The 12,821-nt window shown below is 30.8% G+C and overlaps 1 protein-coding gene across 1 annotated transcript in view; it reads left to right on the top strand.

Annotated features, from left to right (window-relative positions):
• The first annotated feature begins 223 nt into the window (after positions 1–223).
• LOC119836275 (putative metabolite transport protein HI_1104) overlaps positions 224–12,821 on the top strand; it is a 37,838-nt gene continuing 25,240 nt past the window's right edge. The window contains exon 1 of the mRNA XM_038361563.1: positions 224–459. The gene's annotated coding sequence lies outside the window, so the exon portion shown is untranslated. The remainder of the gene's footprint in view (positions 460–12,821) is intronic.

Genomic DNA, 12,821 nt, shown 5'->3' with positions numbered 1-12,821 from the left:
ATTATATACTTCTATAATTTATTCATTACTTTCCACATCAATTTGAAAAAATCGATAACAGTCAATATAACGGAAGCAATAAGAGCTTTCTGAAAGACTATTTAATATGTGTAAAAAACAACGCAAAGGACGAAGCTGGAATAAATTACTATGTAGATTCTAATTAAAATCGAGGAATGCAATGGGCGGTGGTGCTTTCAGAAGTCTTCAAGGTTCGTGAGACCAGCAGCTCTGTCAGTAGCCGCCGCGCACCTTGCCTTGGCGCACGTGCAATCAACAACCTAATAAAAAACATACTTTAGAGGTTGTTGTATGCACATACAAGAAGAGCCGAATCGAATTCGAAGTTCCAACGAAGTCGAAATCGAGTCGTGACATTTGAATTCCGCGCGTGAATTTTTGGCGGGATTTAGTTGTGTTGCTCAAGATAAGAATTGGTGATTTTATACGCAGTCTGTGGTGAGTTTTTTTTTTCTCTGTTTGAAGATGTGTCTACATGTTGTGCAATTTGCAATTTGCAAAAAAGTGCGATCAATTAAAAAATAAAGACATGAGATGTAAAAGGAGGTATTAATAATTAATTAGACTTAAATTGCAATAAAAGAAACCTATAAAAGAAACCTATAACCTATTTGTTTTTGTCTATCAGAGTGTTTTACTTATTTTATGATACTGTTTGGATAATTATGTACATAATCTTACATAACTGAACAATAAATATAAGTTTTAATTGATCAAATACGAAGAACAATGACTCACCGTTTAGAATTTAATACACTACAAAAGTTAAATCTTTACAATATTTAACATTATAATAATTCTAGCGTTTTGGTATAGATTAGGAAAACGAAGAATGGACACACGAAACATTTAGTTAAAAGAATCGTTTTATCTAATGTGTTTGTAACTTAAAACAGGAAACCATAGACTAACTAAATATTAAAACTGTCTTATTTTTAAACATATACATGCATGTTGCAGACAGAACTTATTCCGGTTAAAACCACTCATTCCAAAATCAGTAAAAAACAAAATATTGATATTCGCCCTTATTCAAAAATGTTTTTGACTGATTTTTAGTCAAAATTTGTTTTAACTAAGCACGTTGGTCAAAACTACTTTTAACTGTAGATAATGTTTTATTCAAACACTGTAATAATTTAGTAGATAATGTAGATAGTGTTTTATTCAAACACTGTAATAATATTAGTAATCATAAATTCAAATGTAATTGATATGACTATAACATAATATATGTACAAGCTTTTACAGAGGTTTACATATAAAGGAACTTTTCGTCAAATACCAAGTACTTTCCCTTCCCTTCAGCTCTACTTTGTTGGCTTGTTTTATGTAATTTTTATTATGTACTTATAAACTATATATCTACCAGTTATACAAAATAAAAATAATATGGTTCAGAGTTATAGCAAACGTAAAAAAATACAAAAAAACTAAGGAGCGTAACAATTTGTATCGCAAACTTGAAAATTTATAAAATTTTTTCAACTTTACAGAATTTTGTATTTTTGCAATTAACTAAATCACGATTTGACTCAATAACTATTAAATTCAGATACAAACAGTTCATTTGCAAAAAACACAAATCAATTACCAAGTAGGTACTAAGCTACACATGGTTTTCTTTTTTTATACGTAATTCCCGCGTTATTCTCACTGAGTTCGGCTAAGAACGTTCTTTATACTGAATTGCCATGACTATTTGACGGTTCACGTTTTAACAATATTATTAATACGGCCTTGTTTCACTGTCAATACGACATCCTTTACTTATAATTATATATATTATAGTAAAATGTATTTAATAAGTATATTTTATTTCCTTATCCATTTACTGGTATTATAGAATCACTCTTTGTTCTGGAGTATCCATAAGAGCTAGAATGACGCACGCACACATCCATACAACAAGCGTGAAGCCGCATACACTCATGCGTACATAATATGCTCGGATATCAGGATACGAGATTTATTAAAAGTCTATTGTATACATAAATATCACTATTAAATCACTATCTTGTTTCAAGAATCGTTTTAAAGGTTTAAAGAATTGTTGAGAGGTATCCTTGTAAATTAAGATTTATAGCATATTTCATTACACAATAAAATCGACATATATCCTGAAAGTTATTGTACATTTTTCTCATTCTTTTAAACTGAAAACAGGCTATTAGCACATTTAATCCTTTAAAATGGAACATGGAAGTAGCAAAAAGCTGTTTAGTTTTTATTTTTCTTAAGTTGATTTCCTATGCAATAAATACTTACGTAATAAGTATATTAAGAATAAACAGTCGTTTTCACTTAAGTATCCTTTTCCTAACCCATCCTAGTCCTTTTCTTTATTCCTCTCGTCGGTCCTTTCTTAATAGCTTACCAATTTAAAGTCGGCAATCCATTTGTAGATAATAGAGAGGCGTAAGTTCTGTAATCGACCTTACTACAGCTACTATGTTAAATATTTAATTTAAGTGTAGACAAATAAACTTAACATTGAGTTTAGTGCTCTAATTAAACCTCATTAGTAGGCAAGCAATGTGTTAAGGTCAGCTGCTTAAAACTCCCAGGAGATGAGCGGTTAGAATTTCAATAATTGTAAGTATTACCTGTTCGGGAACGCTATCAAATCAAAAGTACCTGTTATTGTTTTATCATTAAGTATATAATACACTTAGTTTTGTCCCATGATTGATGTTTGTGAACCTTTATAACACGGATAGCCTAAATTTAACTAAATAAGTATATTTTTGTAGACGTTTAGTATAAAATAAAACAATTGAATTCATTTTCAACTGACTTCAAAAAAGAAGGAAGTTATCAACTCGAAAGCAATTTTTTATTTTTGGTGTTGTTACCTGAGAACTTTTGACTGGGTAAATCGACTATGATGATTTTTTTAAGCTAGTTTCTCCCGTATGGTGCCAATGGAAATTGGTCTAGTACTGATTTGAAGATGGTGCAGCTTTATAATTTGAAAAAAACTTTAACAACATATGAAAAAAATAAGTGATGGATTAGTTAATGACCTGTCATTGGAGACATAACCTCACCAAGATCACGGTCAGCTGCAACATTATGTCAAAATATTTCCCTCGCAAGGTCGCATTCTACTGATTCGACCTTAGATTTTATGTCATCTGCACTAAAATTTATTATAATGACATCGATTCTATTTACCTATTTATTTTTTTATATTCCGCTTCCGAAACATTTCGAAATTTTAGCTTGTTAACACATATTAACACAGTTTTTATAACCTTTTAATATTATTGAAGTTTATAATAAGACTTAATTATTTATTTTCCTAGTTCTCAATTTTTTTGATACGCTTTGAATTTTATGCTGAGGACTATTTTAATTGGGTATTTATTATAATCGAGATTTCCTTCTAGGTTAGATAATATGTTCTCTTAAACATTTTAACTTTAAACCTTCAACCCTAGCATTTGGTGAATATTTTTGTGGCGGAATATTACGAAAATGAATATACATATTCTTTGTTATCACCTGACAAGCTTTCATCGCCTTTTGTTTTACACATCGCATTTTAGACAATAAATAAATATACATAAAACTGTACGTTTTGTTGATTTAATACAACAGCAATTACCTGGTACATTTTGGTTTTGATAAAAAATAGGTCAACAGGATAACCGAGTTTCTGAGAAATTTATTGTCCGCTGTTGGTGGATGGATGCGAAACCCGTTTGATAGAGGCGTGTGGAGTAGTGTGTGCTTATAAGTAGGTATCCAACTCTGTGTGGGGAAGATGGCTAAGAATAACTAGTAGACATTTCTTTTACTTTTTCCCGTCACGGGAAAACCACGCTCGGCTAGATTACGAAACACTTTTTTATATCAAACATTAATAAGTTATTCGAGATAAAACAAATCATTAATTTTTTGTGTTTAAACAGTATCTTTGTTCTTGAAGAACTGTTAAATAATTCCACAAAAATATCTTACGCAATATTTATGCTGTTGAATAAATTTCATATAAAATTCAAATTACATATGCTATGTAATGCTAGCGTATGAACATTATTTCCACATTTAATTAAAACATAATAAAATATTACCGTAGTATACAGCAGATGATGTCACGACGTTGAACAATTTATTAATGTTCAAAAGCTAATTGTAGGAATATAATATTATTACGCAGTAACTATTTGATTTATTCTTAACTAGCATTTCGCCGGCGGCTTTGCCCGCGTAGTTGCAGGAAAGATAGACCTGGTGTGTACCGGCATAGTTCCAGTTCCCGTTAGATTTCCGGGATAAAAACTATCCCATGTCCTTTCTCGTATCTCAAACTATCACTGTAGCAAATTTCAACATGATCGGTTTAGCCGTTATTGAGTTATAAATAGTGTAACTAACACGACTTTCTTTTATATATATAGACTACTTCAGGATGACATAGTTTTCAGCGATTTTATTAAAAACTATATAATCTACAAAAGTGCCCTCCAGTTTAGTATCGGGAAAACGTGTGCAATATATTTTGGATTAGATAACTTATTTATGATGGTTTTTCAGTGCTTATAAAATATTCGCCTGCTCTAGCCTTCAGTTCTATGCCTCTCCTGGATCATTGATGCGAATAATTTGTGACCAATTTTGAAAAGATAGCGGCCTTGTAGAGTTCCTTGAAGGGTCAAATCAAAGCTTTTGTAATGAAATTGAGCGTTTGAGAAAGTCTGATATATTGTGAGGCCTGTTTCCTATTCCTCACCCGTTCCCGTTCCGTCCAATCTGTCTTCCTAATCGACAATCCTTTCCTTACCATTTTCCTCTTAAAAGCGGTCAGTTCATAGTCGGTGGCAACAGCTTACCATCAGGCGAACCACCAGCTCAGTTGCCCGCATATGGCATAAAAAAAATGTATGAACTTTTCTGAACGTTAATCATTTTCTTTTATAATAATTTTCATTACTTTCAGATCACCTCTTGTACAAGATTTGAAAGAGAAAAACATAATTTGTTAAAAAAAGCAAAAAATATTATAGAGATCGTACATACCAGTATGCTTGTCTAGCATAAAACAAATATATGAATAAAATTCATACCATAATTTATTCACATGCATTATAAAAATAATACATAACTTTTATATTCACAGTTCAAATTAAAGTTAAACACATTTTTAGTTTACATTATAACACCTTGAACTTATTATAATGTCTGAAGCCGAAGGATTAAGTTGTTGAATATAGAATATATTTAAATGAATCAACCGATTCATGAATTACAATAATCTAAGCTATGCTTGCACAAAGACAAAAGGTTTCGTTATATTCCTTCTAAGGAAAGAAATAAATTTTCTATTTAAAGCCATAGAGAATGCGGTTGCCAGACTAAAAAACTGCTGGCTGAGTAAATTGAACTCTTTGACAAAAAAAAGGCACAATGTCTATGGTCTAGTCATGTGAGCCGGCCTTGGTCATAAAATGGTCTTGATTTTTCTTTTACTAATGCAAAACAAGTAATAAAAATAACAAATGAGAGGTTCATGGTTAAATTGTAAAAACTTTAAAGCTATTTTGATTTTTAAGTGAGATTGATAAAACCGTTTTTGGCAAGACATCGCGCTGGGCTCTTCAGATGAATTATCACATTCAAAAGATAGCAATCATTTTGAATTTCGTGCATTTATTTCGACGGCAAAAAATTAACAACAACTCAAAATAATGAGAGAATATTATTGTAATAATCGCACTGCAAAAATATTATGCAACTGTTTTTATTTAAATTAAGAACGTTAATTTGAATCTGAGCCTGCGAATGCAGATAATAAATTGTTAATAAAATAATATGTAGTGGCATTGAGCTGTGAGCGGCCGCAGCTGTGCCGGGTCAATATCCGTAACGATATGATCGGCTTTACGCAATAATGCGACAAGATCGGTGTATTGTAGCAAATGCATTGTGATAAGATCGTCCAATTTTTTGGTACATATTACTATCGTTAACCAAATTTTTCCTTCTATAGGGAAATGAGTTAAGAAATCTTTTCTAAAAAATAAAAAACAAACACTGATAAATGGAAATAAGACTAATTTTCACTTTAAAGTACACTGATCACTGGATATTTGCATAATTTCGTTTCTTACAGCATTAAAAAGAATGGCCTAAAAAAAATTGTACATTTATCGATCTAAATTTTAAAGAATGTCTACCTAATTCAAATGGTCTATTTAAATACAAAATGTTGTTTAAAATTTTCTTTAACACCTAAATAAGCATTTAACGCATTATAGCATAAAATAGCATTAATAAGCATAAAACCTTGCCTCTAAGATCCGCCAGGGGTACGTGATAAAATTCCACTTCATCGTTATTCGTAATCCGTCAGCAACGACGCGGTTGTGCAAGCTGACCGTGAATACATTGATCTGTAACCATAAGACCGATGACGCAATGGAAGCATCCGTAAGTCTTAATGTTTATACAGTATTTGAGTTGCAAAATGAACACTAGTTGAGTAATGCCTGTTTACAAATCTGTGGTGGAGATGGAAATGTGAATATGCGTAGAATGCACTGATTCTTCAGCTTCCGTTTTACGAAGTTTAATAGCTTATTTATTAAGGATACGTACTTTTCGTTCATGTCTTCGTCTTCAAATTGTTTTAAGATATGATTTATAAATAACCCATCAGGATGATTTTCACAACACACGTAATATTTTGTCTCTAATCGAAAACTATGTTATTTTTACTTACGTACTAGTTAAAAGTTAAAATAGATATAATCATCATATACTTCGAAGTTTAAACATAATACACTACATTACAAAATACCCCCATAACATGCAGATAATTGCCGTCATGTAACATTTGTAATTTCACTCAATAACAATGAATAATGTTGTCGTTGTATGAAACATTACGTATACTTTATCCACAATCTGTCTGCAGGTCAGTTATACACTTAAGATGTCATGATTCATAATTCCATCGCGTGTAATGGCTGCCACAAACCAATAATCCTTCACCCAATAACTGGTAGAAGTGTTTCGATTTATAATCCTAAACGAGTTACTGTTAATTTTAAAAATAAATTATGAGAAACAAGATTAGATATTATCCTGATAATCAACTTTTATCTTAAATAGATGCCTATTTAAGATAAATGCTGTTTTATATATATTTCTTAATAGTCATAGTAGCAAGTAGAATAATTAATTGGATAACATTAACCTAGCGGTACAAAAACATTTTCTTGCTTGTTAATAACACAATTTATAAATCCGCTCAAAATGTTGTTTATTCCTCAATTAATTGCCAGTTTATATACCAGCTCTAGCAAATAATAGTTATATCTAAAATCTACATTGACAAGTTCAATGTTACCTATTGCATACTCACATCCCACCTTTCACTTTTGTCTGAAGTTCATGGTCATCCTTCCTACTGGACGCTGCCTTCGTATCACGAACACTGAATGTACACACTTTCAAAAGATATCCTTTCATAGCTTAAATTGTCAAATGATTGTCAAACATTTTTTTTTTTTGCAAACTGTCTATGACTTTTGAGATATTGCATGTTTATTGTCTGGCAAGGATTTTGCATGTATTATTAGAATGAATACATTTTCGATGCTAAATCTTTTGCCGTGTGAATAAATGGATACAATTAATTTCAATTTTATTTTATTTTAGATTTGTGACGCACTTGCAACTTTTATTTATGTAACAATTTAACATTTTTTCTTTGTTCTTTACCGGTTCTTAGTCGGACTCGGTTGTTTGCTGAAAAAACCTGCAATAGCATTTAATGTGGCGTTGTCTATTATGCAATTATGTAAATCCATTTTTAATTCATATTTTTAGACCAAACAAATTTTTAATTAAATTTTAATGAAAAATATTAAAGCTTTTATTCTCTTTTATCCAAGTGACGAAACAATAGACAAGTTGGAACAAAATCATGCGGAAACGGGAGCTCAAACTGGGGCAAGTCCGGTTTATTTGCTGAGTAAGCCTCATTTATATTCATTCCTTTATATTAAACGCTATTTTAAATTATTACTTTATCTCACAATGTTATTTTTTAATACCTAGTTTATAGATATATACAAAGTCACTTTTAAAGTCCGGACGAATACGTAAACCCACAGTTTAGGAAGACATTTGCAAATGTAATTTGTATAGATGCAACTATTCGCATATTGTACGAATATTTGAACTCAAATAAGTGAGCCGGGTTAAAAAGATAGACCAAAACAATGAATTTTGAAATAGTCCTGACATACATTTATTGTCAACATTTATTTGAAGAGAAAAATTGAAAACACGGCGATATCGATTTAATTTATATCCTTCCTACTAGTCCTCTTCCTACTAATATTATAAATGCGAAAGTTTGTAAGGATGTGCGTATGTTTGTTAATCTTTCACGCAAAAACTACTAAACCGATTGCAATAAAATTTGGTACATAGGCAACTGGATAACTGAAATTACATATAGGCAACTTTTTATCCCGATATTCCTACTGGATACGGACTTACGCGGGTGAAACCGCGGGGCGCAGCTAGCTGTAGACCTAAAAATCTGACAGCTAGATGACAAAGGCTCATAACTTTTAGCTGTCATTGTATACAAGATAGATTAATGACAAAAACTATGTATTTAATATCCGGGAATGACAAAAACATGTCTCAGTATCTTGTCATTGCTGAATCATACCTATTACTTGGTATTACTGTGGTATTGCATTCCTACACGGGTATAACTACGTGTGTGTGACATAGTGATTGAATTTTAATTGTTGCCATATAAGCTGGGAAATGTAATAGAATGTACCAATTCAATTCTATTAAAGTTTTATTATCTACGTTGGAAATTAAGGACTTCATAATGATTTTATAATCTTTAGGATATTTATATTCAAAATATACGTTAGACTACTGTTTTTTTTTATAACAGCTTATAAGGCACGACGGAGGAGGAAGAGCTTAAAATTGTCTTTGACCATGAATGTTACTTCATAGTTCCATGCAAGGTGGTATTCAGTAGTTTTCATCAATTGGTCTTCGCTACTACACTAAATTATTTCATGTGAATAATTCTTGTCTAGAAAAAAGGTAACCGACGTTCTGGGAAGGGAGATAGCACTCCAGATAGACTAAAAGTGGCCAAAGTGTTATTGAGTAACAAGACAAAAAAATACCACCGAATTAAGAACGTTGCAGACGTCGGTAAAAAAAGCGATTCCCATTGCTGAAATCAAAAGTCTTTGAGATATTTTTATATAAAAAGCAGGCTTCATTCGCGTTAAATTCAAAGTAGTTTAATAGATGTTATTATACATTTAAACCTTCCTCTTGAATCCCCCATCAAAATCCGCTGTGTAGTTTTAAAGACATAAACATACGTACATGCTTTAGAATAGACGCGGAAAGCGTTTTCGCTTTATACTATGTAGTGATTTGTTGTTCCTACACTGATATATATGTAGACATCAAAATAATGCGTATTATACGTGAATTCTCATAATTTCACAAAAACATTTTTCGCCTTGACAAAAATCCAGTCACAATATTGAAATGAAGTTTTGACGAACGTGTTTTTTATAAACAACCCGAGTCCCAAATATGTAAGGGTCAAACGCAATTATGATTAACGTCACATTTACCAGTTTCACATTCGAATATTTTTAATCCCATTAATTATTTTTCGCTACTTCTTATCTTATATAGTACGAACTAGCGGTCCGCCCCGGCTTCGCCGGTGGTACAATTATAGCCTAAAGCTTTCCTCAATAAATGTGATATTTAATACTGAGAGAATTTTTCAAATCGGACTAGTAGTGCCTGAGATTCGTGCGCTCAAACAAACAAAAAAACAAACAACTTCTTCATCTTACAAAATTAGTATAGATAATTTTACTCACTCTTCTTTAGACAGTTGAAAAATTCTGTTGAAAAATTCATCAGAAGATATTTAAAAATTTCCTCTGTTTATTTATTTTTATTCAAAAACGGACAGTATATCGATTTAGATGAAATTTAAAGCTGAAAACATAACTAAAAATAGAGAAAACGTATTTAATCAGGATAACATACCTACATCCTACTTTTAATATTATAAATGCGAAAGTTTGTAAGGATGTGTGTGTGTTTGTTGCTCTTTCACGCAAAAACTACTGAACCGATAGCAATGAAATTTGGTACGTAGACAGCTGGACAACTGGAATAACATATGGGCAATTGGCTTTTTATCCCGATATTCCGACGGGATATGGACTTACGAGTGGAAACGCGAGGCGCAGCCAGTCTGTTATAGATCACACTTCTCTTCCAACTTTCTTTTCCTTATAATTCCCTTTAAAGCGGGTTGTTCCCTGTTCATGGTAATCGCTTACCAGGCGAACCTCCAGCTCTGTTGCCAGCTCGAATATAAAAAAAGAATTATTACAAAAAAAAACCATCTTGAACAAGGCATAAATTAGTTATTAATATTCCGAGATAATAGACTACAAACTGCAGACACACAATTATATAAATCTAGGCTAGATCTAGAAAAACATAATGTATAAATAATTTTATTGTCTACAGCAAGGTGTTTGCAACCTATTGTTCAATATAAATATACCTATATATAAATTGTAATATATTCTATAGTTGAAAATATTCTATATCAATAAAAATATATAGCCCAATCGAATGATTTTTAGTCTGTTAGATTTGTCCACACTAGCATTAAATTAATAAATGTTAAACGATTAAAAAATTATTCTAAAATACACATATAGCTGGGTGGAGATGAAGCAAGCAGAATATTTTGTCTACAATCGTCTCCAATTCTAGTCTTTTTATCTTGTGCCGCTCCATCCTCACTGAATTAATATTCCAACGGTATGTTACACTAGATAATTCATTTAAAACAAGACAAAAATTATTTAATAGTAAACATAATTATTACCAGTTTTCAAGTCAATTGTTTATTGCAATTGACTCAAATTTGTTATGGCCACTTCTGTCTAATTGCCTACATGCGAAAATAATATAACGTCAATTACTTTTCATATCCGCATGCTAAATACTCAATTGTTTACCGTAAGAAGTTAGCGAAGTCTGATTATACACAAAGACTGTAACATGCACAGCCTTCACACGTGGTCAAACATACGAAGTTTATCAAAACGGTCAAGAACGAACCATGACCTCGCTCATTGGAGTTAGACAGGAAATAAAAAGTAAAAACTCACGTGAAAGCAAAATGGCGCAAACACAAAATGTAGGAAGGTATGTTATGAAATTTGACAGTTGACATAATAATAACATACAGCTGCATTATGTCTATAATATGTTCAATTGCAGGAAGTGATTTTGTTCACTAATAAAAGATGAGATGAAAACTTTATATATCTATATTATGTTTACTATAATAGTTATAATCAGAACTGTATTATTAAAAAAAAACGATTTTCGCGCCCATTGCAATCACGTACCAACAAGCTCTAAGTATTTGCAAGCTTCAATCGAAAATTACCTTCATTACAGATAACATAACATAAAAGCTCATGTAGACTAGCGTTCCTGCTATAATATAATAATAATAATATATATCTTTTTTATATTTTCTGTTGTTATTTATACATTTTGATATAAAGTACGTAATGCACATAACACTTCCTCTTTAAATTGGCACATCTCATTCTTCTATTGTTATGACACACTTAAATAGTTTTCCTTGCAGTTTTCCTATACATCTACTAGTAGCAGACAAAGCAATATAACCTGTATTGTCCTTGTTACGTTAATTATTTAATTGATCATAAAATCTTATGAAATTGTATTATTCAAGCACTAAATATGTAGTAATATATAAGCACAGTCATACTTAAATATTTATTTAGAATTCAATTAAACTTCGTTAGCGTTATTGAATCGTCAAAATACATAATTTAATATTTACTATCAGTTAAAACAGTTACACTGTTACTTGGAAATACGTAAACAGATTTATCTAGACTATATTATATACATTAAGAATGAGGTCCCAAACTATATAAATAATGCCTTAGCACGTAAATTACTATGAATATAGTTAATAATTAGGTTGTATTTATTATACAAAACAATATCTCTATCATGTTGTTGCACCTCTGTTGTTTTTAGGAGCCTCGATTTAAAATCTCGATAAAATATCGTTGCTTTGCCTCGGCAATTTAAAAGAATTAAGAATCTCGATTCTTAATGTACTAAGCGTATGTACATAACTTGTCAATTATAAACCAAAAAATATAATAAAAAGTTTTATTACGCCCTTAATGTTATTTGTGCTTGTTAATTAAAATTGAAAACAATAATTACTCATCACAACTGTGAGTGTACATCTTCAAGGCAAATAATTATTATATTTCATAGAAACCAATTTAACAACGCGAATTCTCTCATGACAATGTTTATAAAATAAATCATTGAGAGATGCTATTGTTAAATAACAATCTAGACTCTATGGAATCACCGAGGTTTTATTTTAATTAATAATATTTATTTAAACAACCAGAAATTCCTTAAATCTAAGTAATTATGAACATTAAATTAAATTAACACATAAAATTATGCAATTAAAAAATAATTGAAATTTTATCGTATTATTTTTGAAGGTTTATTATAAACGAGACCTCCTTCTGAATAGACCATAGACTATAGCTACATATTATTATTCTGACAGTAATCATAAACTAGATTAATAAGGTATTAGAGAAAGCACAATTTAAAACAATGCAATTTTTTCACGAAAAACATTAAACACCACAACTTTTATATGTTGTCTGTTAACA

The sequence above is a fragment of the Zerene cesonia genome, chromosome 23 (assembly GCF_012273895.1).
Source record: "Zerene cesonia ecotype Mississippi chromosome 23, Zerene_cesonia_1.1, whole genome shotgun sequence".
NCBI classification, from domain to species: domain Eukaryota; kingdom Metazoa; phylum Arthropoda; class Insecta; order Lepidoptera; family Pieridae; genus Zerene; species Zerene cesonia.
The sequence above is the reverse complement of the archived record's forward strand: the minus strand, read 5'-3'. Positions and strand labels throughout refer to the sequence as shown.